The 27,382-nt window shown below is 42.8% G+C and overlaps 1 protein-coding gene across 2 annotated transcripts in view; it reads left to right on the forward strand.

The window, feature by feature from the left end:
• Positions 1-27,382, forward strand: part of LOC122740557 (DAB2 interacting protein) — a 336,399-nt gene that overhangs the window by 27,451 nt on the left and 281,566 nt on the right. Inside the window, exon 1 of one of the 2 annotated variants that reach the window (XM_043982902.1) lies at positions 1,321-1,436. The exons of the other annotated variant lie outside the window; for it this stretch is intronic. The gene's annotated coding sequence lies outside the window, so the exon portion shown is untranslated. Of the gene's footprint in view, positions 1-1,320; positions 1,437-27,382 lie in introns of those variants that run through there. 2 annotated transcript variants of the gene reach the window in all.

Below are 27,382 nucleotides of genomic sequence, written 5' to 3' on the forward strand. Positions count from 1 at the left end.
GGACTGATAGAAGCAAGGTGGATGGGTTGAGCTTTCCTCGACCGGGTTGGGCTGGGTTACCCAGAGCTGAACTGGGCCTGGCCTAGGCCACTCCTCTGCTCAGCTCCTGTTCTGGCCCCCGCCCCAGAATCGCCCACGGCCTCATCCCTGTTTTCCTCCAGAGGCTTGGGCCAAAGAAGCTGAGGCCATACGGCAGCGTCCAGGTGTTGTGGCCAGCAGTCTCTTCTGGGAATGCAACCAAGTGCGCGCGGGACCCCCGCGGTCTCCAATACCTGAGAACTAGAGAGTGTGAATGGAACTTGAACCTGAAATTCTCCAAACATTAGTAGGAAATCTCCTCTGCCCCTCTTCTCCCTCCCCGCCCCCATCTTGGCCCCGCCCCATAACAAACCTAGCAACCAGGGCTAGGCAGGGGTGGGGGTGGGGGCAACACGGCTTGACTGCAAGGGCTGGGCGCTTGCCCGGAGGGACGCTGCGCTGTGCGGATCTCATCCAGGTTGGAGCTTAGGCCGATGCTGGAGCAACTTCGTCAGTCCTTCTGTCAGTTCGGCTCCCTGAGGGGCTGGAGCTGGAAAGCATCTCTTGGGCTATTGTGCGTTTGTTTGGAAACAGGTGCAGCGTCTCCCCCACTCCGGCTTCACCGCCCCCACTCCCAGCCAGCCTCACTCGAGCCCTCCCTCCTTCATTGTTCACTTGGCCTGCCTGGTAGGGGCTGGGTTTGGAGGGGCGGGGGGAGACTTATGGGGCGGGGCTTGGAGGGGCCTGGGGCCTGGAGGGGGCGGGGCCTAGGGGGGCCCGGGGCTTGGAGGGGACGGGCCTCACCGACCCATTAGTCCTCTGCAGTCATTCATGTGCGGGGAAGGCTCTGGCGAGCGGCTAAGCGCCTGGCCGCCACGCTCTGATTGGCTCGAGGGGGGGCCCGGCTAAGCCACCGGCGCTGCTGCTGTCGGGACCCAGAGGAGTTTGGGAGGCGGCGGCGGCGGCGGCCAGTGGTCTGGGAGAATCTCGGAGGAGCAGATGCTGACTGCGCAGAGTAGAGAAGAGTCCTACTCTCCCACCCGTCGCTGGCCAGGGTCAAGACAGGCTGGGGCCCCAACGCTCCTGCTGAAAAACTTTGTCTGCCTGAGTCAGCCCGGCTGCAAGCCCCTGTGAACGTGGGGAAGGCGCGCACACAGGCCCCCATCGAGTCCTTTGGGTCCAGTGGGAACGGGAGCAAGCCAACTTCCCTCCCCGAAGCTCGCCCCCCCCCCACCCCAGCCCGGACCCCTGGGCCGTGGGGAGAGCGCACGCGCAGTCACCCACTCCCCTAAGACACTGAGAGGCCGCGCTCCCACCCCAGCTGACCCAGCTCGGGTGCTTTGAGCTCCGGGTGCTATCATGGGACCCCCGTTAACCCCCAAGTCTGAAGGACGAAGCGGCCGTTTTGGCATTTAGAGGTAAGGAAATGATCACTCCGTGCGGGTGTGTGTGTGTGTGTGTTCTATGGTATCTTTCACCAACTCTCCATGGGATGGAAGGGGGGAGAGACTTGGGCTTGGATCCCGAAGCCGGTTCCCCCTGGGGGATTGGGGAATGGTCTGTTTGGCTCAACTTTATAAACTTCTGTTCAGCAGTGCTCTGCCTGAGTTGGGGGAGAGGGGGGTCTGGATCCAGAGCAAAGGGCAGACTCCCCACTGCAGGTTTGGCGCTCTGATGGGCAGCAGTGACTGGGAAGAAAGGAGCTCCTCCGAGTCTGGGGACTTTCAGTAAAAGATATCCCAGGGCCCTATGGTTTAATGCTTCCTGCTTGGAAGAGGTCAACAAGAAGTTTATTGATTTTCCCCTTTCCTTCTCCCACCTGAAACCTGGAGAGCTCTTTCTGGACTTGGGTTCTAATACAAAGAACTGGTGATTCTTTTGTGACTGGAAAGTTAGGGAGCTGAGCATTAAGCTTCACTTTGCAGGAAATCTACCAGAAACCTTCTCCCCACCAGGCTTTGAGCCTTGATCATTACGCGTTTCAAGGGCCAAACAAATTGTTCTTGTGGGGCAGAGTTGGACCCAATCCCATGTATATGAAGATAAGGGGTCAGCGTCCAGACAGCTGAAGCAAATGGATTTTCAAAATGCCGTAGCCTTTTGCCCCAGAGCTAAGGGATTTGATACTTCTGCATTTTCTGACATTTTTCTGTTTGGGGCACAGCCAGCTCTCCATTATCTGCAGGTGGGTTATCCGTGAACTCTTTGTTACCCCAGACTGGCAGTCAGTACACTCCTGGGCTGCCTGCCTGCCTCCCTTCCTCACTAAGTAATGAGAACTCCTGTGGCTGGGCACCATTAGGATGCAACAACAAACATTGCATCACAGGCTCCAAAGCCAAATAAAGATGACTTGGAGACCTTCCAACAATTCAATTCATCAGACAGAGGTCTAGTAAATGCCCTACTGTGTGTAGGCCCTGTGCTCAGTGTTGGGGAGGTAAAAGTAGAAAAGCCTCTACCTCCAAAGATTTTGCAGTCCTGTATGGGAGATGAGGCATACAGCATACACAAATATGAGTTAGAAAATTATGGAGTGCATGGGAGGGGGTCAGACAGAGCAGGCAACAGCTTGTTTTAAATGGAAAAAATGGGACTTGGAATTAGAAGAGACTTGGGTTTGAATCCTGGCCTGAGACATATTAGCTGGTGATCCAGTTATTCAATCTGAGTCCTACTTTCCTCATCAGTAACATGAGAAGAACAATGCTTGCACTACCTACCCCACATGGTTATTGTGAGGAAAGTACTTCACAAAGCTTAAAGGGCTATCTAAATGAGTTACTAGCACTGTCATTAATATTTTTGTAAAGGAGGTAACTGAGGCCTTCTAGATCTTTTATCCCCTGGGTAAATAATGTTCCCCTTGTATAGAAGCTGGGAGAATGCCAGGAGTACTGTAAGAGAAGATAGGAGAGGTAGGCTAAACCTAATTGCTAGGGGTCTTGAATGCTTGCCTATGAACATTGTATTTTCTTCTGTAGAGAGTGGGGAACCATTATGAGCAAGGGACTTAAGGCAAATACCGACTCCCCTGTTCTCCCTGCACCTTCAAACACAAGTAATTAAGATAAAAAAAACCAAAAAACCAAAACCAAAACAAAAAGGGGGCAGCTAGACAGCGCAGTGGATAGAGCACCGGCCCTGGAGTCAGGAGTACCTGAGTTCAAATCCGGCCTCAGACACTTAACACTTACTAGCTGTGTGACCCTGGGCAAGTCACTTAACCCCAATTGCCTCACTAAAAAAAACAAACAAAACAAAACAAAAACAAGTAATTAAGAGAGGTTACCACATTTTTGTCTTCGTGGAGAATTCTACCATAGCGATCAATTTAATACTGGGTTGCTGGATTTCTCAGTGAGGTCAGTCTTGTTTATAATCTACCTTCCCTCTAGATGAGAGGTATGCTTGTGGCTAGGAGATTAGGTCTAAGCCTGCCCGTGCTTTAGGAGCCAGGGATCCCTGTGCCCTGACCTGTTATGGGTCCTGGCTTAGATCATAGAATGGTTTCTATAGCATAAAAATGTCAAATTGACAGAGGCCCTTAGAACTTAGAATATTGGACCATAGAATATTAGAGCTAGAAAGTCTTTTCGGAGATCAGCTAGACTAACTTTCCCTCCTATCCTCCTCCCCCTTACCAGATGAAGAAATTGAGCCCTGGAGAAAGGAACAGATTTCCCATGGTTGTAAAGTATGTTAGTGGTGGAACCAGGTTACTCACTCATGGAGAAATTACTGCTTCACTTTGTTTGAAAATGGACTTGGATATTCCCACTTCTTCCATTTCATTGTTTTCAGTCATTTTTTCAATTATGTTCTACTCATTGGGACCCCAAGTTAGGGTTTTCTTGGCAAAGATACTGGAGCGGTTTGCCATTTCCTTCTCCAGCTCATTTGACAGATGAGGAAACTGAGGCAAACAGGGTTTAAGTGACTTGCCAAGGGTCACACAGTTAGTGTCTGAGGCCAGATTTGAACTCATGAGGATGTCTTCCTGACTCTAGGCCCTGGTACTCTATCCACTGTACCACCAGGCCACTCTACCTCTTCAGAGGGAGGCTTATCAAATGTTTAGATGCTGAAAATACAATTTAGGCACTAAACATTTTCTAGGAGTCCTTTTTCCCCAGCTGCACAACTGAGCTGCCTATCCTGCCTATGGTAATCCAAGTCTGGGTTTAAGACTGCGTTTTCTTAATTTATCTTTGTAGGATCTAAATCTTCATGCTTGAACACTATCCTTCCTCAAATATGAGGCATCCAGGGCTTTCACAAGGAATCTGACATTCCTTGCCTAACTGAAGAATTTCTAAGCCAAAAAAGATGTGAGAAGTCATCTAGTTCCAACTTCCAGATTTCACCTATGGGTACCAGAAAGATTTAGTGACACAGAGAATTAGGGCAAAAGCCAGGCTGAACTCTGCCTGAGAGCCACATTGTCTGTTCTTTTGACTTCTAGAACCGTGGATCTCCTAATTTATGGGCTATGAGGTTCCTAAGGACTGTGGGCCAACTAGGGCCTCAAGCTTAGGTTGGCTGCTAAAAAGACCCCTGGTAGTATTTTCCATGTGTAGGCCTGCAAGTTTCACTTTAGTAGGTCATTCCCCCTAGGGGTAATCATTGCCTTTGCTAAGCCCGGCCTCACTTAAAACACAATTACCTTTGGGAGGGATCACGTTTAACCCTAAATAGCTCAGGGTGATTATGGTTAGGAGATTTTAGATTTAGATTTAAGAAGCATTTATCAAGTATCTACCCTGTGCCAGGCTCTATGCTAAGCACTGTACAAATATTATCTCCTTTTACCTTCACAACAACCCAGGGAGGTGTTGTTATCATTATTTTACAGATGAAGAAACTGAGGCAGACATAGGTCAAGTGATTTGACCTGGGCCACACAGCTAGTAAGTGTCTAAGGCCAGAGAATCTAGATCAGACCTTCTGTACTCCAAATCCAGGGCTCTATTCATGGGGTGCCTAAGTACTTAGTCAGAATAGAATACTAGAAGGAGTGATTCCTTCTCGGAAAGGCTCCCAGGGCAAAGATCAACTTTGCTAGCCTTTATTATTAAATGAGTTAGATTTGGAGTTGGCAGATTTGGGTTAAATAATAGCTGTCACTAATGACTGTGACTTTGGTTAAGTCCCTTTTCTGTCCTCCTCAGTTTCCTTGAGTGTGAAATGGGGAGTATAACAATTATAACTCATGCTGAGATTTACAACATGTGTTTCTCATAACAACCTGCAACTATTAGCTCCATTTTATAGGTGAGTTAACTGAGACTTAGAGAAATGGTGATTTATCCAAGGTCACACAATTAGTAAGCACTGAAACTGGGATTTGAACCCAGGACTCTCCTAACTCCAAACTGTTCTTTCTGATGATATTTGTACTACCTCTGTTAATGAGAAAAGTGCTTTGTAAAAATGCCCTCCTAGAAATTAGAGCTATTATTATTAATAATAGTATTATTATTGCACTGAGGACCTGCTTGGGCTCCCCGTGCCTCCTTCATAGACAAGCAAGGCTCCTGGGGCGTGGGCCCCCGCTTGGGTCTGCTGTGTTCACGCGTCATCGCCTGACTGCACATGTGCAGGCCTGTTGCTGCTTCAAGCCCTGGTCGGCAGCCAGGGAAGCTCCTTGTGGGAGAGGATTGGTCCCTGGGGAGGGGCCTCTTGCCCTCTTGCCCCTGAGAATGTGGTTGATGGGTTGGCAGACAACCATGTTTTTTTGAGGGTTTCTCCTCTTGGGCTGGATGAAAGATGATCCACAGCAGAGGATAATGATTCCTACTTGTCATCTGGGAAGTTTGGTTCCTGGGTCACAAAGTGGGTTTCTTTTGATCAGCAGAAACCTGTTCCTTTTCTCTGGGGTCCTCTCTGTGTTTTAGGGTGTGTGTGTTGTGTGTATTTGTGTTGTCTCTGGGAAAATATCTGACCTCAGCCTGGGCTGGGTTGAGTGTGTGGCAAGGGATATTATCAGGTGAGGAAATGGTCGACATCTCCCACCTGCTCTTTTCCCTGGCAGGGTGCACCATCTCTATTGTATGTAGATGAGAGGCAGTAGGCAGGTAGAATAAAGAAGAAGGACACCAGGTTCTAGTCTCAGCACTGTCGCTAATAGCAAGCACTGTGATCCAACAGCAAATCAGTTCCCTTCTCTGAATCTCAATTTTCTCATCTGTGGGATGAAGGTTTTGGATTTAGGCCTTCAGGTGCCTTCTGGCTTTGCTATTTTGAATTCATAGAACATTTGCCGAGTACCCACTATATACAGGGCACAGTGCTGAGTGATGGGAACACCTGGGTGAAAAATGTTCCTGTCCTCAGAGTTCACAGTCTGGTGTGTGTCAAGGGTGGGGCTGGGGGAATGACCTGCGTACAGAGGAATAATCCCATGGAGTATGGGATGGGGGAGTGGGAAAGGAGAGATGCTGTTGAGTGTTCTAGCAAAGGAGAAACCACTTTCCCCTAGAGAGGCTTCAAAAAGACTGGCTTTTCAGATCCCTTTGGTGCTGGCATTCTACCTCCTGTAGACCCTTAGAGTTCTTATTTGCATTCCCTGTTTTGTCACAGAAAATCAATCAACAAACATCAAGTGCTTTCTGCATGCTAGGCACTGTCCATAACAAAGACAGTTAGATATAAACTATCCCTTGTCCTCTAGGGGCTCACAATCTTTTTCTTGTGTTTTCTTTTTCCTACTTTTAAAATTCATAACTTAATGAGCACCAAATAAAATGAACATTTCCATGCAAGTTCTAGAATGAAAAGGGAATACTGCACATGAAACTTCAAATATGTTATATAGTGTTTGCTTTTCTCTTTAAATATGTAATAAATATAACATAACCTTCGAAGCTTTCCTGGTGCTCTGTGATTCCTTCTGTTCATTCTCTTCTCATTTTGGGGAGGAGGGAACCCTATCTCTAGCTCCACTCATACTTTTTACCCCCAATGAAAATAAAAAAGAAAGAAAAAGAAAACCTAGTGGCAAATATGTGGAGTTAAAGTCTCACATTGACATTTCCCAAAATACATGTCTTGCCTGCATCTTGAGCCTATTACCTCCCTGGCAGAAGGTGGGTAATAAGGTTTATTTTTAAAAATAAAATGTTCAAATTATGAAATTAAATGCCATCTACATAACAGAATAGCAAAAAAAAATCATATATGAAACCATCAATCTCCATTTCATTCCACTTGGTTTTTTTAAATGTATATAATTGCACATTCCATTTTCAAAGTTGCCCTGCTTCTCTGTGCTTCCTTCTGAAATTCCTTCAGCTGTGTACATTTAAAAAAAAATATGACAGTTGCCCTCTTTTTTGGAGGCATCACTATTTCTAACCTCCCCTCTCCCTGCAACATCTCTGTTCCCATTAGTTAAAAACAGAGGGGGAAAAAGCCTTGTAACAAATAAGCATAATCTAGCAAAACAAATCTACGCTATGGCCATGTCCAAAAAATGCATCCCCTCCACCACCTGCCCCGCCCTGAACCATGAGTCCAGTCTCTCTGTCATGAAATGAGTAAAATGGTAGAAGGTTGTATCACTGCAAAAACCAAAAAACAAAACAGTTGTATCACTGGTACCCTGGAATCCTGGTTGGCCATTTCATTCATCACCATTAGGAGCTAACATTCTAATGCAAATAAAAAGTTCCTACAAGATACACAGAGAGTAGATGGAAGGGAACGCTGTAACAGCTGGAAGGATCAGGAAAGACTTCCTGTAGAAGGTGGCATTTAAATTGAATCTTGTTAGAAGCCAGGTATCCTAAGAGGAGGCCGTGAGAAGAAACACATTCCAGGCAGGGGGGACAGTCACTGCAAAGGGTCAGAGACAGAAGATGGAGTGTTGTGTGTGAGTAAACACAGATAGACCTGTACATTTAGAGTGGAGCATTCAGAGAGGATAAGAAAGGATAAGAAAACTGGAAGAGGTCAGGTTGCAAAGAATTTAAAATCCTAAACAAAGGAGTTTAGATTTGATTTTGTGGCTGTTTAGTCATTTTCATTTGTGTTTGACTCTTTGTGACCCCATTTGGGTTTTCTTGGCAAAGATACTGGAGTGGTTTGTCCTTTCCTTCTCTGGGTAATTTTACACATGAGGAAACTGAGGCAAACAGGATCTTGCCCAGAATCATCCTGCTAAGTAAGTGCTGGAGGCTGGATTTGAACTCAGGAAGATTAATCTTCCTGATTGCAAGCTCTGTGCTCTAATCACTGTACCACCTATCTCCCTTTTATACTTGATACTTTTTTTTTTTTTGCGGGGGGGGGGGGGGGGGCAAGGAGGGTTAAGTGACCTGCCCAGGATCACGTAGCTATTAAGTGTCAAGTGTCTGAGACTGGATTTAAGCTCAGGTTCAAAATCCTCCTGACTCCAGGGTCGGTGTTTTTTCCATTGTGCCACCTAGCTACCTACCCCCACCCCCTTTATACTTAATACTATAGGTAATTGAGAACCACTGTAGTTTATTGAGTAGGAGAGTGACATGGTCAAGGTTCCCTTTTGGAAAATCACTTTGCAACCAGCGTGAGGGTTAGATTGGAAGGGGGAGACCTGAGGCCAGGAGACTAATTAGAAGGCTATCAGTGCTGTAAATGGGATTATAAGGACAGAAACTAAGATGGTTACTGTGTGAGTGAAGAGAAGAGAAAGTATATGAGAGTTGTGTGGGCAGAAATGACAAGATTTAGCAACTGACCAGATATATGGAGTGAGCCCTCAGGTGTGTGTTGGCCTGAGGATGTTGGAGGGTTTGTGTCTCTGTGTGGGTGGTGGTAGTAAGAATAAATGACAGGAAGGGCAGGGAATCTAAGTTAAGAAGAAAAACTTGGGAATAAGAATTTAGGGTTGATCCTTTGGGAAATTAGCCATGTCTCCTGAAAGAAATCTGGGTTTGAGGACCAGGGGGAGAGCCTTTTGGTTGTTGGGACAGGAGTCAGGAGGCCTGGTCTGGAGTATCCTGGCTTTGATACTTACTGTCTGTGTGACCCTTGACAAGTCACTTGACTACTTTGAGTCTTAGTTTCCTCGGTAAGTTGTGGCTAACAGTACTACTTTAACTAAATTTTAAAATTATATATATTATCTGTCTCACGGGGCTGTTTCAAGAAAAGTGTTTCTAAAATCTTAAAATACTTTCTATAAATGTGAGCTGTTGTTATTTGTACCTGAGATTCCTCACACTGGGTTGGTTACCTTCTATTTGGAGTGCTTTTAGCTTTTTATCACAACAGGGGACTGGAACTATACAGGTCAATATTCTATTGGTTTGCCAAACAGGGCCCAAGGGAAGGCTGGGGCAGCTTTGTCCTGAGCCTTAGGGGCCTGACTTGGTTTTGCTTGTACCTGATGGGCTGTAACTTCACTCCCACAACCCCCTCCCAGAGGAACCAAGTGTTGGGTTTCACAGAGCCTGCTTAGGTTCTGAAATCATCTCTGGCTGGGCGAGCCATGAATCTGGCCTAAGAAGTTCCTTCCTGATCCCCAGCAATCACATCAGACAACTCATCTCTTCTGAGCCGTGTGGTTGGCCACAGCAGTAGATCTTGCCAGGGCTGGGTTTGCTGGCAGCGGGAGAGTCTTGGATTCAGTGTTGGGGGCTGGCTGAGAGTCACATCACATGCTTCTCTCAGTCTTTTCATGCCTTGCTTAAAGGACCCCCACTCCACCCCCACCAAGAAACAAACAAAAACTTTAAAAAAAATGTTGAGTTATGTGGTGTGTTTGTCGAGTCAGTTCCAGTGACAGATGTGGATTTTTAGAAACCTGTAGTGCCTAACAAAGTGTACATTCCCTTACTCCATCCATTCTTGGCAGTGCAAAATCATAAGCATTTCTGGGGCAGCTAGGTGGTGCAGTGGATAGAGCACTGGCCCTGGAGTCAGGAGGACCTGGGTTCAAATACGGTCTCAGACACTTGACACTTACTAGCTGTGTGACCCTGGGCAAGTCACTTAACCCCAATTGCCTAAAAAAAAAAAATTAAAAAAATAAGCATTTTTGTTTAGGATTTCTAGGTTGTTTTGAATATTTACAATGTTGTTGTTTAGTTGTTTTTTCAGTCACACCTGACTGTGACTCTCTTCTAGGATTTTCTTTTAAATGACTTGCCCAGGGTCACACCACTGGTAACTGTGTGGGGTCAGATTTGAACTCCGATCTTCCTGACTCTAGGCCCAGTGCTCTGTTCACTGCGACACCTGGCTGTCCCTATATTTACAATAGTTAATGAAATATCAGCTATATGTTGATCTTAAATTATTGTGTTCTTCACAAACCAGATTGGTGCAGTCAGAAGAGTGCTAGGATTTGTGTTAAGAGATTTGAATTGAAATTCATTCTCTGATACTTACAAGCTAGGTGAACTAGAGACCATGGGTAAGTATCACCACCTCTCTAGCCTGTTTTCTCATATGTGAAATGAAGACAATGATACTTGGACTACCTAACTCACCAGGTTGTTGTAAGAAAAGCATTTTGTAAACCTAAAAGTCCAGGGAAATGTGTATGCTAGTAATAATAACAACAGAAACAATAATAAAATTGTGTTAACCTTAATAATTAAGTAAAATGATGATTATTATTATTTATAACAACCTTGTAAGGCAGGTTGGTACCATCATAACTATTCATTCCTACTTTACAGATCAGACAACTAAGGCACAGAGAAGTTAAACAACTGTACCAGGGTGGCACAGGCTAGAAACATTCCTAAACCTTTCAACTTCTCATTGATTTTCCTATCTCTATTGTCTTCCCTATCCCAAGCCATTGATTCTCTATTGTAAGATTAATCTTCCTAAGTCAAATATCTGCTTGTCATTCCCCTGAGCAAAACTCTTTTCTGGTTCCCTTTTGTGTACATGATAAAGATCCCATTCCTCAGTCTGGCATTCTAGGACCCCCCACAATTCAGTCCTACCTTCTGTTTTCAGGCTTATCTCCTACTATACCTCTTCTTGTATTCTATACACTAGTGGCTAGAGTAAAATGGGATTGCCCTTTGTTTCCCAAGGATATCCTACATTCTCTTACTTCATATCATTCTCTTTACTGGAATACCCTCCCCTCAATATCTGCTTGTTGACATTTTAGCTATCCTTCAATACCTAGCTCAGATGCTGCCTCTTTCAAAAAGTCTTTGGCGAAGTACATTGGAACATTAGAGTCACAAGACATGAGTTCTAATCATCTCAGACATTCAATAGTTATGTTATCCTAGGCAAGTTACTTAAGCTTTCTTTGTCTCAGTTTCCTCATCTGTAAAATGGGGATAATGATAGCAACCGACCTTACAGGGTTGTTGTGAAGATCAACATATGAGATAACATATGTAAAGTGCTTTGCAAACCTTAAAGTGTTACATAAATGCTATCACCACTACCACTACCATCATCATCATGATGAATATGAATGTTATTATTATTATTCCTTGGTCTTTTCTCTCCACTCAGATATTATCTTTGCCTGTTTGAATTGCCTAGAATAGTTTATAGTTCTTTTCTTTTTTCTTTTTTTTTTTGTGGGGCAATGAGGGTTAAGTGACTTGCCCAGGGTCACACAGCTGTCAAGTGTCTGAGGCTGGATTTGAACTCAGGTCCTCCTGAATCCAGGGCTGGTGCTTTATCCACTGTACCACCTAGCTGCCTTATTTGTAGCTCTTTTATATACTTATGATATATTCTTTTTTGGGGTAATTGTATCAGGAGCTCTGTACATTTAATGTCTTTCCTCTGCCATCTTGGCTCCACCCTCCATTATGATATATTCTTTTGTATTAAAGTTACTTGGCTGTGTGCTATATTGCTAGCTGTTACTAGGACCACTTCCTCCATTAGCATATAAGATCCATGAGAGAAGGAACCGCCACTTAAGTCACCTTTATATCTCCTTTAGTACTTTAGTATAGGCTATCAATCTTGAGCTAAGAGGGTCCTGGGAAGCTTTGTTGAGTTATTTCAGTCATGTCTAACTCTTCTTGACCCCAATTGGGTTTTCTTGGCAAAGACACTGGAGTAGTTTGCCATTTCCTTCTCCAGCTCATTTTATAGATGAGGAAACTGAAGCAGAGAGGGTTAAATGACTTGCCCAGGGTCACACAGCTAGTGTCTGATGCCAAATTTGAACTCAGGAAGATGAATCTTCCTGACTCCAGGACCAGTGCTCTACCCATTATACCACCTAGCTGCCCGCCCACCCTCCCTCCCCCAAAGAGGCTAGCTAATCTAAATACTGCATTTTTACAGATGAGAAAATTGAAGCCCAGTGGGGCTGAGTAACTGACTTGCCTGAATTCATATAGGATAGTAATTAACAGAAGTTCGATTCAAGCTCAGGTCTTCTACCTCCAGACCTAGTCTTCTTCACCACACCCCACTGTCTAATGTGGAAGGGAAGGGAAAAGTTCATGTGAATAATGAATAGTTCACCACTCAAGAGGGAAACATCTCTTCTTTGAAGTTCTAGGGTGCTTTTGTAGTTTTTTTTTTCCTTACTGGGGGAAATAAGAGGATTGTTATCAGGCTGAGAGAGGTGGTTGTCTTTGGCTTGATGGAGGATTGAAGGATATTGCTGGGTAATAGCTAGATTGAGTTGACTTAAACTTCAGGTGGAGTAGGGGAGGAACATGAAGAGAGTAGTCAGACAGTCCATTCTCTGCCTTCAAGTAATTTATACATCTAATGGAAGAGAAATACACTCCTACTCAAAACAGACAGAATGCAGAAAACAGTGGCATCGTATGGTGTATGTGCATAGCTCAATACTGAGGGGAGGAAAGAGGAAGCAGAAACAATGGAATCATCCAAGTTGTAAAGGGGAAGATTAGGCAGAAAAGGCTTCAGAGAAGGAAGAGAATAGCAGACATTGGTAGCACAACAAGACCAGTGACACCAAGGGGACTTGAAATCAGAAGACCTGGTTTTGAGTTCCAGCTCCATCACTTTTCTCAACCCCATGACATTGTGTATAAAATAGAGGGAGTGCCATAGGTATAACTTCCCCTAAGGTTGTCAAGAAAAATGTGCTTTTTAATAAAGTCTCAAATGGGATCTATTATAATGATGTAATATAGTAGTAATAATAATAATTATTATTATATGATAATTTTATTGTCATCAGTGACTTTTATAGAATGTTAGAGTTGAGAGGGCCCTTAGAGGTCAGCTAGCCAACCTGTTCTTTTGACAGCTAGAGACACTGAGGCCACAAAAGAGAATGTAATTTGTCCAAAGTTAGCAAGAATTAGAATCTGGTTCAGAGTCCTGGCTAGGTGTCCTTTTCGCTAGACCCCCAAAGCCTCCCATGACTTCTAACTGGTGTGAGAGCTTGGATACTTATCACCCTCTACCCCCATCCCTACACTAACCCAGATCCTCTTTCCAACTTCCCGCTTCCTATCAACAGCTTGTCCTTCCTCCTGAGCTCCCTTGCATGGGCTTGGAGTCATCTTTAATTCAGGAAAGGAGGGTGGTGAAATGGAAAAGAGTACTAGATTGGAAACTAAAGGACTTGGATTCAAATTTTTGTCCAGTGTCACACAAATTATGTGTGGAGTCTGTCACTTTAGTTCAGTTTCTTCAACTTTAAAATGGAAATAATTATGTTTGCACTGCCTATGTCACAGTACTATTCTGGTGTATGTGGGGGGAACTGTATAAACTTTAAAGTGCTATAAAAAGGTAAACTTATTATTTTATTTGATTAGCCATTAATTGTTGATTTTTCACCTTTGGCATTATTTCTTAGATTTATAATTTCTTTTACATGGCTACCATCTCCTTCCTAATCTACGTCCTCATCCTGTCTTGTCTGAACTATTGTTAACAGTCTCTCTGCTGGTGGTCTTTTTTCCCTCCATTCCACCCTACACCTCCTGCTGGATTAGTCATTATGATACTTTTCTCTCCTGCTTGTTCCCTACTCTAAAACCTTACATGGCTCCCTGTTGCCCCTGGAAGATTGGAGATTGTATAGAGATTGGTGACAGGTGGAGAAAGTAAGAGACTATTGCCGTATTTTTAAATAGAGATATCGAGAACCTGAAGTAGAATTTTGGATATGGGAACACACACACATACACAGAGAGAGAGAGAGAGAGAGAGAGAGAGAGAGAAAGGAACAGATGGGGAAGACATGCCTTACTGGTTATCTAAGGAGAACATACTCGTTTCACATAGAGAATCATATAATTTGGAGCTGGAAGGGATCCTCAATATAATTTATTCCAACCCTTATATTTTACAGATGAAGAAACTGAGGCTTGCCAGAAGTGACATAATGAGTAAATAAATGATAGAGCTGGGATTTGAATCCAGGTCTTCTGACTCCAAATCTCATGTCATTTTTTCCTTTTTTTTGGTCTTTGAAGTCCCAATGCCTATCTCAGTACCTGGCACCTATTCAATGTATAATCTGTTGATTGTTTTTTTCTTCTGCATCACTGTCTGAGGAAGCTACAGGCAGACTGCCTACATTTATTGTGTCATGCATTTATTTCTGATAGGAATTAATGGGGAAGATGCCAATTCTTGCAAGCTTTGTCTTCCACTTCAATTGCTGTGAGCTCAAACTTTCAGATGCATGCACTTGTCTCTTTTGCCAGATGGAGGTCGGCTTGGTAGCTGGGAAACCTCTAATCTCTTGTTCTATAGAGCGATCTAGGTTAAATGCCCTTGCTTTGGGGCCTCTTGGCTTTCCTGGGTGGGTTTTTTTTTTTAATGAACTTATAGTACAGTAGGATGAAGGGGTTGGTTGAGATAGCCTCTGAAGAACCTTCCAGGTTTAGATCTAGGATCTTCTGATTTGGAGCAGGAAGTTTGGTTCCTGTCATAGCATTAGAATAGTAATGATAATAATATTTTATATTTAGTGCTTTGATGTTTTCAAAATCCTTTACATATATTATCTCATCTGATCCTCACAACATCCCTATAAGGTAGATGCAATTATTACCTCTATTTTACAGATGAGGAAATTGAGGCTGACATGTTAAGTGACCTGCCCAGGCTCAGAAAACTAAGGAAGTATCTGAGGAAGAATCTGAACTCAGGTTTTGGTAACTTCAAGTTCAATACTATCCACTCTGGCACCAAAGATATCGCCTAGGTGGCTCATTGACCTTGGAGTCAAGAGGACCTGAGTTCAAATCTCACTTCAGACACTTACTAGCCTACACAAGTCACTTAACCCCAATTGCTTAAACTTCCAGGGCCATCTCCAGTTGTCCTGATATATATCTTGCCACTGGACCCAGATGGCTCTGGAGGAGAGAGTGGGGTTGGTGACCTTGCACAGCCCTCCCTCAATTAAATGAAATTCAGTGCAAGTCATGACCTTACCTCAATGTCACGATCCTCTCTGAGAACAAAGGAAAAACAACAATGGTCCTAGAAGGGACTAAAATTAAACTAGGTAATTACCTAGTTCACCTCCACATTTTATAGAGTAGAAAACGGGTCTAGAGAGGGAAAGTGACTTGCCTAAGGTCCTACAGATAGTAGCTTGAACTTGAAACTACTTTGTCTGACCCCAAATTCAAGAGTCTTTCAACTAGACCCAACTGCCTGGCAAGAATGAATGATTCTACTGAAGATTACAAAGTTCTTTTCCCCCAACAACTCTGTAAAGTAGGTGGCTACAGTGTTATCACCATTTTACAAAGATTCAGAGAATCTGTGAGTGTGATTGTGTAGTCTTTGGGGACAACTATTGTCAAATAGGACCCATGATAATTCATACAGGTATATTCAAAAGTAAAGCTTGCTCAAAGCCAAGGGGGATAGAAGGATTTAAGCCTTTACCAACTTTTCGATTTCTGTTCTAGGCACTACAATCCTCCCAATCACTTGCACTCATCACCTTCATTAACGTTGACTCTTCCCTCTTCCTTCTTCCTTGATTCCCATATCGTGTCAATTATCAAGTCCTATTCCATATAGCTTACCTCTACAATAACTTTTCTCTCCTCTTCACTTGAATACAGGGTTTGGATTTCTCACAGGGTCTAGGAACTTGTTTCAACAAATTTTTTTTTTATTGTACTTTAGCATAATTAGTTTATTTTGTAATCCTAGATATTTTATTTTATGTGTTTAAAGATGTTATTCTGAGAAGGCGTGCATTGCCTTTACCAGATTACTAAAGGGGTCCATGACAAAAAAAAAAAAGGTTAATTAACAAGTCACCTTAGGTTAGGCCCTCATCTTTTGACACCTACACTAATTGAAATAGCCTCAAGATTATAGAATTTTTAGCATGAAATGACCTTCAGAGTAATTTAGTCCAACCTTCATTTTACAGAGAAGAAAACTGAGGCTCAGAGATGTGAAGTGATTCACCCGAGATCACAGATAAAGCAGAGCTTGGAATCAAACCTAGGTGCTTGGACACTAAATCTAGTGCTTTTTCCATTATATAACTCTGCCTATTATGTGGAAGGGTGTGGAGTTGGGGAGGAAGGAAAAGACCTACGGGAACAATGGTTCTCTCAGGAGGGAGCCATCTTTTCTTTGAAATTCTTTGGAGCTTTTGTTGTTTTCCCTGCTGGGAAAATGTTAGGGGAAGGTGGCCGAGCTGAAAGATGTGGTTGTCTTTGGCTTGGTGAAGAAGAGAACTTTGACTGTCCAGCAGCAGAATTGAAAACCCTTATCCTCTGCATAGGTATCATGTTTTCTCTCTCTCTATCTTTATCATCATCATCGTTGTCATCATTATGATGTAGCACAGGGTTGGATATACATTAGGCATTCATTGAATTAAATAAAGCTCTGTTGAATTGAGTTTGATGTACCTGAGATATGTGTGTGTGTGTGTGTGTTTGAGAGAAACGGAGCCAGACACAGTCAGAGACAGACAGGCATACGCATGTACACAAAGAGAATTTCTACCTTAAAGAAATCCCAGGTCATTGTAACTGTAAATAAAATCCTATCTGAGATCCTGGGCCTTTCCCAACACCATCTTTATTGATTTACCATAGATGAAACACACTAGAGCTATAGAACATGGAACATGGGATTTTAAAGCTGGAAAGGGACCATATCAGTTATTTAGTCTAACTGCTTCATTGTTGAGGAAACTGAGGACAGGAGAAAGAAAGTGACTTGCTTAAGAATACATCCCCATTAGGGGCAGGTCTAGGACTGGAGCCCACATCTCCTAACTCCCAGTTCAGGCGTTTTCCTCTTGTATTGTTGGGCTAAGTTATTTATCACCAGCTAGGTTCTTTAATGGTGGTGGTTGCTGGAAGGCTGAATGACTGGAACCAAATTCAGAGGGCCAGGCTTAGAGATGTTCTCTTGATCAGAAATCTAGTGACCAGCCTCCTGGGAGCAGCAGCAACAGCAACCTTTCCCCAGCTTTGATCCCTGCATAGGTCCCAGATTTAAAGGGGGAAATGATCTGGGAAGACTGAGGCCAGAAGGAGCACAGCTCTCTGGCTAATAAAGGGCCTTGATAACAGGGTCAGTCAAAGAGATGAGGTCCCTGACTCCCCACTGAAGTGAGATGATACAGATAGGGCAAAGCTCTAGAAGCATTTGTTTCAAGCTCCTTTGGTTTGAAATAACTCCATGTTTTTACTCTTCATCGCTTTCTCCTATATCTCGGTCTATATCGATCAGTTGCTACATTTTGTTGATTTTACCTCTACAACACCTCGTGTATTCCTTGTCTTGTATCCTAGTTCAGGCCCTTATCACTTCTTACCTGTACTCTTGCCTCCTGATGTTTCTCCCTACCTCCAGTCTCTCCTTTCTCTTGTGTATGCTCCTTGGAGCTGCCAATCCGATATTTCTAACAGGTGGTTCTAACCACTTCTGACTCCTTGAATCAAAAAGCTTCAGTCACTTCCTGTTGCATATAGGATAAAATACAGACTACAGACAGTTCTCACTTTAGGTGAGTGGGTAATAATAATTTGCCTTCAGAAATAGGGGAAATAGGAAGGGGACCTACACACGGTTCAGTGGCACATGGAGGCCAGGGACAGAGAAGCAAGATCAGGCAGAGGAACATGAAGGGGCAAAGGCTAGTCACATGGGGGCCTGACCTGAACTGAGAAGAACATGCAGGTTCTGGGAGCAGACACACGGGGGTTGGACACAGATAGGAGAGGATGGGTGACACTTTGGGCTAGGGACATGCCGTACCAGAGCCCAGACAGATGGAAGACTCATGATAAAAAAAAAAAAAAAGAGACAGTTCCTGTTCTCAAGGAATTTACATTTTTCTGGGGGTGGGGGCGTGGTGGAGACAACACACACATATATAAGCATATAGAGGTGGAAAAAAACCTGACACGTCGGGGCAGACATGGAGGCTAAGCCCCTGGTTTGGCAGAGGTGATGATGGTGGTGGTGGTCTCTGCCTGTCTGTTCTTCTGTTTTCACTTCAACTACTCTCCAGATTACTTTATTATTTTAAAAAATATTTAATTATCTATGGTTATATTGCTATGTCCCCTGCCCTCCCCTCTCCAATAGTAAGTACGTTGAGAGCAAGGACAATTTCATTCATGTCAGGAGATGTTCTTAATGCTCAGATATGAATTTAGTGGGCTTTATAGGTATTATAATTGAACAGAACGTATAGAATCGTAGATCTGGGAGGGACCTTAGTGATCACCTAGGCAAATCCCTTTGTTATAAAGAGGGGAAAAGTGAACCTCAGAGAAAAGAAGCTGCAGACTTAGGAAATCTGCTCAACACAATGACCACTCATAATTCCATAGTACTCAAGATAAAACATACTGCCCACCTCCTGATAGAGAGATGATAGCTACAGAGTACAGATTGACACTTTTTCTTTCTTTTTTGGATTGGGACAGTACAGAAATTTGTTTTACTTGACCATACATCTTTGTGACAGGGATTTTGTTTTACATGCTTTCTGAATTATAGGGAGAGTAGAAGGGATAAAATATGAATTTGAAAGTAATATAAAATTTAAGGAATCTCAAGGTTACACAGGTATTTAATAGAAAGATTGATATCAATCCATATGGACTCCCAAGTTTTCTGACCCCAATTCCAGTGCTCTTTGAAGTAGGGGAGATAACTTTGTTAAAAAAAGAGTCCATACCCATAGTGCTCTGAACCATATGCTCTAGGAAGATTTGAGCTTGGGTTCTGTGACATCTCTCTGCCACATGCTTTCTTTCAGTCAATCAAGAATCATTGATGAAGTACCTACTTTGTGCTGGGCACTGGGGATGAAAAGTCCAAAATTGAACAGTTTCTTACCTTAAGGAGCTTATATTGTATTAGGTAGGGGAAACAGAATATACACATAAAGAGAGCTTAGACAGCCCTGAGATAAGGAACAATAGCTGACATTTTGGTCTAGTGGAAAGAGCTTGGATGTAGGGTGAGTGAACTTCTTTCAATTTTGTTTGCTATTTACTACAATTATGAATTTGAGGAAGTCACTTCCCCTCTCTGGGCCTCAGTTTGCTCTTGGATAAAAGGAGAAGATTGGACTAGATAATCTCTAAAATTCCCTCCAGATGAAACCCAGCATTGCTGCCTTTGATGCCGTTTTCCCACCAAAGCCCATACCTGGAAAACAGAAGTCACTGATTTGCTTTATACTATTAAATATGGGTCCACCCTTTTCTTTCTGGACCTCCTGAGAGACTATTCAAGGTATGGACTTGTCCTTGCATAGCAGTTGCTGATGTTTGGCTCCCTATTTGGTCAATGGAAGGCTATTCAAGCTTGTTGGAAGGTGGTACCATGGGGCACTGATGTTGGAACTGTGAACTCAGTGGAAAGTGCAGAGCAGCTCATTTGAGTAGAGCCTGGGGAGTATGAGCTGAAGAGCCAAGTATAGGACTGGCAGGCTTCCTGTGCTTAGGTGAGCCACCCTTGTCTGCTGAGGCTGTGTTTGAACCTCTGCTTGGGGACTAGTCACATCTGTTCTATGCTCCGAGTGGGGAATGAGTGTGAGATTTGTGGAATTGAGTTTTTATACTTGCATGTATCAATTCAGTGTTGTCTAGTGGCTCCAGCCACTCTAATTAGGCTAACAAAGGGGCTTTAAATTGAGGCTGTGAAGAAACACTCTAGGTGAGAGTACAGGGAATAAAAACTTCTGAGGTCCTATACTGGACAGTGACCCGTGGTCTCAGGACCAATGTCAATCTTACTTTAAAAAAAAAAAAAGCTTGAAAGAAAATTTTTATTATTATTATTATTTTAATTTTTTTTGGGTGAGGCAATTGGGGTTAAGTGACTTGCCCAGGGTCACACAGCTAGTAAGTGTTACATGTCTGAGGTTGGATTTGAACTCAGGTCCTCCTGAATCCAGGGCCAGTGCTCTATCCACTGCACCACCTAGCTGCTCCTATTTTTAAAAATTTATTTATTTATTTATTTAGAATTTTCCCTCATCTTACATGTAAAAACAAATTGTAACATTGATTTTAAAAACTTTGTGTTCCAAATTCTCATCCTTCCTCCCTATCCCCCCCTTTAAGAACTCAAGCAATTCAATATAAGTTAAACATGCCTAGTCGTGCAAAATATAGCAGACCAAAAAACTTTAGAAAAAGGAGCTAACAACAACAACAAAATATACTTCCATCTGTATTCAGGTACCATCAGTTCTTTCTCTGTAGATGGATTGCATTTTTCATAAGTCCTTCAGAGTTGTTTTGGATCATTGCATTGCTGAAGCTAAGTCATTTGCAGCAGAGCATCTTACAATATTGCTGTTACATTTCACTTTGCATCAGCTCATGTAAGCCTTTCCAGGTTTTTCTGCTACAAGTTTACCTTTCCGTGACACATTGTAGTTTTGTATATTTCTTTAAAAAAAAAATTATTTAATGGTTTTTTTTTTAAGTGAGGCAATTGGGGTTAAGTGACTTGCCCAAGGTCACACAGCTAGTAAGTGTTAAGTGTCTGAGGCCAGATTTGAACTCAGGTACTCCTGACTCCAGGGCTGGTGCTCTATCCACTGCGCCACCTAGCCGCCCCTTATTTAATGTTTTGATTTCCAAATTCTATCCCTTCCTCCCTCTCTCCCCTCCTGGGGCCCTGAGACAGTAAACAGTCAGATGGTTTTATACATTTTTAAAAAAATTTTATTTAATTTTATTTTTTGCGGGACAATGAGGGTTAAGTGACTTGCCCAGGGTTACACAGCTAGTGTCAAATGTCTGAGGTTGGATTTGAATTCAGGTCCTCCTGAATCCAAGGCCAGTGCTTTATCCACTGCGCCACCTAGCTGCCCCTTATACATTTCTAATGGGATTTTTTCCAGGCAGGTAGTATGAAGATTGTTATTCCCATTTTACAAATGAGGAGACTGAGGCTAAGAGATCTAGGTGGGCATAGATCCACAACTGGAAGGGACCTTTGAAGCCATCTAGTCTGAACATTTTATCTTATGAATGAGGAAACTGAGTCCTAGAGAAGGGAAGTGACTTGCCAAAGGTCACTTGAGGTAATAAGGGGCAGAGATTCTCAGGTCCTTAGGTCCTTGGACTTCCAAGTGCATTGCTTTTTCCAGTGTTGTCATGCTGCCTGGACTTGCCCACACTGGTTACACAGCTAGTTGTCATAATCATAAAATCTTAGATTTAGAGCTGAAAGGGAAAGGACTTTAGAGGTCCTCAAGTGTGGCCATCTCATTTTACAAATGAAGAAACTGAGGCCCAGAGACCATAAGTGTCTCACTCAGGGTTATGGAGGTAACATGTATCTGAGGTGGGATTTAAACAGATGTCTGACATTAAGTACACTGCTTGGGGTTTCCTGACTCCCAAGTACACTGCTGTCTCTACTGTATCATTCTTGCCTATCTTTTGCAACCTGTGAAAGCAATTGGATTGGGTTACTAAGGACCCTTTGAGTGCTAACATTCTATGTTGTAAGGTCCTTGCCATTTCAAAAATTCTATTTTTTGTTTGTTTGTTTTTTGGTGAGGCAATTGGGGTTAAGTGACTTGCCCAGGGTCACATAGCTGTCGAGTGTCTGAGGCCGGATTTGAACTCATGCCCTCTTGACTCCAGGGCTGGTGCTCTATCCACTGCACCACCTAGCTACCCCCAAAATTCTATTTTTTAAGGTCCCTATGACTCTACAATAACAATAGTCAATGCTGAAACAGTTCAGGATTTGCAAAGTGTTTTACATATGCTATCTCATTTGATCCTCACAACAGCCTGATAAGGTAAATACTTGAAAGCCATAATGTCCCCATTTTACAGATGGGAAAACTGATGTAACATAGTATATGTCAGAGGCTGGAGTCGAAGCCTTCCTTTCCTCCTCCTCCCTCCCAGGACAATTAATAGTGAAGGGTGGAATAGGTGTTGTGGTAGGAGCCTCGGTGTTAATTAAGGTCACTTGATAGTAATGGAGGACTGTAATGTTGTTGGGAGTGACTCAGGGCAAATTAGGTTGCAATCTCCACCTGACATGGTAGAATCTAGGGCAGTAGTTTGGAGGAGTGGGTAGGAAACTTCCCAGATCAGTTCCTTGACCTGGTTGGGGTATCCACCCACTCTGGTCCAGCAGCTCTGCCCCAGTTCTTCCTTCCCAGCAAAGTGACAGAGACTCCATCCCCACCCATTCCCCATCGGTTTCATTTCTAACGTCCTCATCCTTCCAAGTCTTGTTCCTCATCCTCACCAACGGTCTCTTCTTTCTTCCTCCTTTTTTCATGATCGTTGACAGTAAACATCCCTTATTGATCTTGCACATTCTTGTTGATATACTGGCTGAACCTGATGACATCCAATTTCTCTTTCAAATCTGAGTCTGTGATTCAATCAACACTTGCCATAGGCCCAGTGGAGCCTCCCATAAGTAATCATAATATTAATAATGATGATGATGATAGCTGGCATTTACCTGGAGCTTGAAGGTTTGCAAAGCATTTTACAAATATGATCTCATTTGATCCTCATGATAACCCGAGAGGTGCTATTATTATCATCCTCTCCATTTTACAGAAGAAGAAACTGAGGCAGGCAGACATCAAATCACTTGCCCATGATTACACTGCTGGCAAATGTCTGATGTTCCATTTGAAGTCAGGTTGTACTGACTCTAAATCTAGTGCTTTATCTACTGCAACAACTAGCTGCCTTTTGAAGATTCCAGAGAAAAGCAGAGGAGTGAACTTCTGCACATCAGGAAGAAGAAAGAAGCACCAAGGTCCTGAACTCTTTACACCATGATGTTTTCAGCGATGAGACAATTTCCCCATGTCCATTTCTATCTCCTCTTTGAAGTATTAGCTATTGTTTGTTTTTGACAAATTACTTCCAAACTTCTCAGGATTTTAAAAGTATTTTCTCCGTGTATCTTCCTCTCTTCTTTGCAGAAGTTGGGGACTATGAATGTGGAACATTGCATATGCTGTCAGATTTGGTTGATTGGTTGGTTTGGGCAAACTGCCTTTTCTCTTCCTCTTTTTAATTCTTTGTTGTAAGGGGTGGCTCTTTGGACAGGGGAGGGAGGAGGAATATCTTTGGAAATAAAGTTATATAAAAACAAAAGATACCAATAAACATATTTTTTTCCTTTCTTCCTTCATGTCTTTTTTTTCTGAAATAAACATCTTTTAAAAAGAAAAACAGTATTACTTTTCTCCCTGCAGAGTTTCTCTTTGCATCACTTAGTTAACTGCTTTAGTTTGTGTGTACAGTTTTTTGGTGGGGCAGTGAGGGTTAAGTGACTTGCCCAGTGTCACACAGCTAGTAAGTGTCAAGCGTCTGAGGTTGGATTTGAAGTCAGGTCCTTCTGAATCCAGGGCTGGTGCTTTATCTACTGTGTCACCTAGCGCCCTTGGGTGTACAATTTGAAGTATTTCTCTGTGAGAGGACAGGAGGCAGCTTGGTGGCTTACTGTGTGTGTTCTGGTGACTATTATTTAAATATGAAACAATGAGGATAATTATTATACATTTTTAGTGGGAGAGGATGAGAATTTTCCTTCTCTCCTGGGGCTTCTGTGGAATACCATAAATCATGCAGTGCCCACGTGTTCCAGGACATAAATCTTGTTGAAGTTGTCGATGTGTTTGGCTGTATGTTCCTTCTGTGCCATCTTGCTGTTTCAGTGGTGTGTTGCCTGTGTATAGAGGAATGGTTGGAAGAGCTCTCTTTAAATATTTAGAACTAATTATCTATGTACATATTTGGGGAGGGTTGGCTGATGAAATATAAATCACAAACCAACAGTCAGGAATAAGTTTTCAGATGGCAAGGAACTGGTAGCTCTTCCTTGCCGCTTTTGTTAAATCCATTGGAACTGAGTTCTTTGGAAATATACCATCCCTTTGTAGGAATAACTCTCATAGAGCCCAGTAAGTGTCTACTGAGTTGAAATAGCCTTAGACTTGGAGTTAGAAGATCTGAGGATTTTTGAACAGAAGAAGGACATGACAAGATGTTTGCATATTGAACATTAGTCTGGCAGCATATGAAGGATAATTGGACAGGGGAGAGAGGCAGGACACCCTGCTAAGCTATTGTAGTCATCTAGGCAGGTATTAATGAGGGTCTACACCTAGAAGATGGCAGTGGAACAGGAGAGGAGAGGACAGAGTTAAGAAGCATGGTTCTTTCTCTCTTCATTTGACTACTAAATGTTTATTAGTCAATCAGGTATTAAGCACTGATTGTGTTTATGATGCACTATATTCTGAGGAATAAAGAAAAATGAAGTAGTCTTCTGTACTCTGGGAGTTTATATTTCTATCAGGGGAGAATATATATAAATACTAGAATATAATAAATACTAGATAATTGGTGGGGAAGGGGAAAGGCACTAAAAGCTGGGAAATCAGGAAAGTCTTCTTGTAAAAGATGGCATTTGAGCTTAGCTTTGAAGGAAACTAGAGGTTCTAAGGGGTGGAAGTAAGGAGGGAGTGGCTTTCAGTCCTGGGGAACTGTTTGTACCATGCCACTGAAATGGGAGATAGTTGTTAAGGGCTAAAATTCTAGCTGGTCTGTCTAAAATATCTAATGAGTGGTCGCCAATAAATTATAAGCTTTAGCAAGAGTTAGACTTTTAAGCATTTATTAAGGAGAATAAGAATTTGGTAAAGAGAGAGAGAAAGGCCTAGATTCCTATCTATTAAAGGGAGAGCACATTTCTAGCTCCCTTCTCCACCAGAGTCCAGAGGAAAGAGAGTGAGGCCGAGTGCCAGTCTCTTCCTTCCTCCTCCCACTAGCCCGCGTCACTTCCTGACGCCAAAGAAAAGACTCCTGGTCTTGCCCTCAAAGACCTTCGCTTCATGGGCGGAACTCTTCTACAGTAAGTCTCCAGCAGGTGGCGTCATTCCAATCGTTACATAGTGATGTGTGAAGAATAGCAAGGTGGCCACCTTGTCTAGACTATGGAGAGTATGAAGGAAGATATATAGTGAGGCTCAAAAGGTAGATTGGAATCAGATCGTTCTTTGGCTTTAAATATTAAAGAAGATTGTATTTTACTATAGAGTCAACTACCCTAATGATCTCTTCTGTTTCCTGCTACATTCTTTCTTTTTTTATTATTTATTTTTTTTAACAATTATATGTAAAAACACTTTTAAAATCCTTTTTTCAAGACTTGAGTTCTAATTTCTCTCCCTCCTTCCCCTCCCCACTTAATTGAGAAGGCAAACAATTTGACACAGGTTATACATGTGTAGTCATGCAAAACATATTTCCACATAAGTCACCTCAATTTTTTTTAACTCCTGTTTCTAATGGAAAGGTAGTCCTTCTCCTTGCTGAGACCAATCCTCCTATTTAGGCTTTTGATCCTCTCCCCTCTCTTCTGCTCTGGGAGCTTGACCCTTTGATCATTCCCCCTTCCTTTGATCTTCAAACTCTCCTTATCCATTGACTACTTTCCTGTTCCCTATAAAAATGTCTAGCCTCTCCATCTTTAACATCAACAAACAACACCAACAAATTTTTCATTGACAATGCCATTCTCCTCTTAAGCTGGGCTCCTGCCTTTTCCCTTTTACAACCAAACTTTTAGACAGAATTCTCAGAATCCATACCTTCCTTCCAGGCTCTTTGAGGTGTCACTTTCTTTGGGAAGCCTTTGCTTATCTCCCTAATTGTTGTTGTCCTCTTCCTCCTTGAGAAACCACCTTGAGTTTATTTACTGATAAACATCTTGTAGTCCCTTCTACCTCTACATAGTAGATACTTAATAAATGTCAAATTGCAGGGAAATGATCTTGTTCCAAGTCAGTTCACTTTTCTCAAGTCATCTGAATGTACATTTATTAAGTAGTTATTATGCATAGACCATGGAGGTAGGCAATGGGCAATACAGATATAAATAAGACATGGTTCCTTGACTTCATAGAATTTATAACTTGAGGTTTCTTATCGGAGGCAACTTGGTAGTGCTGGTCAGGAAGACCTGAATTCAAATCCAATCTCAGACATTTACTAGCTGTGTAACCCTGGGCAAGTCACTTTACCTCTGCCTGTCTCAGTTTCTTCAACTGTCAAATCAGGCTAATAATACTGTCTACCTTCTAGGGTTAATGTGAGGATCAAATGAGATGAGATTTATGAAGTGCTTAGCACAGTATCTGGCCCATGGTAAGTGCTTCATAAATGCTTGTTTTCTTTCTTCCTTGTTTTCTTATCTAGTGAGGTTCATACCTGGCTATTTTGCTGGGCTTTGGGGGAAATAATAAGGAAATAATGGGCATCTGGGTGGCACAGTGGATACAGTGCCAGGCCTGGAGTCAGGAAGATTCATCTTCCTTAGTTCAAATCTGGCCTTGGACACTTCCTACCTATGTGACCCTGGCCAAGTCACTTTACCCTGTTTGCCTCAGTTTCTTCATCTGTACAATGAGCGGGAGAAGGAAATGACAAACCACTCCAGTATCTTTGCCAGGATAACCCCAAATAGGGTCATGAAGAGTCAGACACAACTAAAAAGTGACTGAACCAACCTCTGGTATAATGAAAAGAGCACTAGAATCCGAGTCAGGAGATTCAGATTCTCCTCCCAGTTCTGCCACAGATAGTGGATGAGTCACTTTAACCTCTCTAAGTGTTAATTTTCCCACCAGAAAACCGAAGGAATGGAAGTCAATGATCTCTAAGTTCCTCTTTAACATTTTATGAGTTGAGATTCTGCTCAGAAGGTGATGTATCCATCTCTAAGGTTACCCTTCTACTCTTATCCATGCCTTCCTTCCCATAGGTTAGGCACTGTGGACTTTACTTGCTTTCCTCTGACATGAGAACATGGATTTGTACTGGTCATCTCATATTTTTTCCAAATAAGGATTTGTTTGTTTGTTTGTTTTTCGGTAAGGCAATTGGGGTTAAGTGACTTGCCCAGGGTCACACAGCTAGTAAGT

Source organism: Dromiciops gliroides, chromosome 2, assembly GCF_019393635.1.
Source record: "Dromiciops gliroides isolate mDroGli1 chromosome 2, mDroGli1.pri, whole genome shotgun sequence".
In the NCBI taxonomy this organism is placed as follows: Eukaryota; Metazoa; Chordata; class Mammalia; order Microbiotheria; family Microbiotheriidae; genus Dromiciops; species Dromiciops gliroides.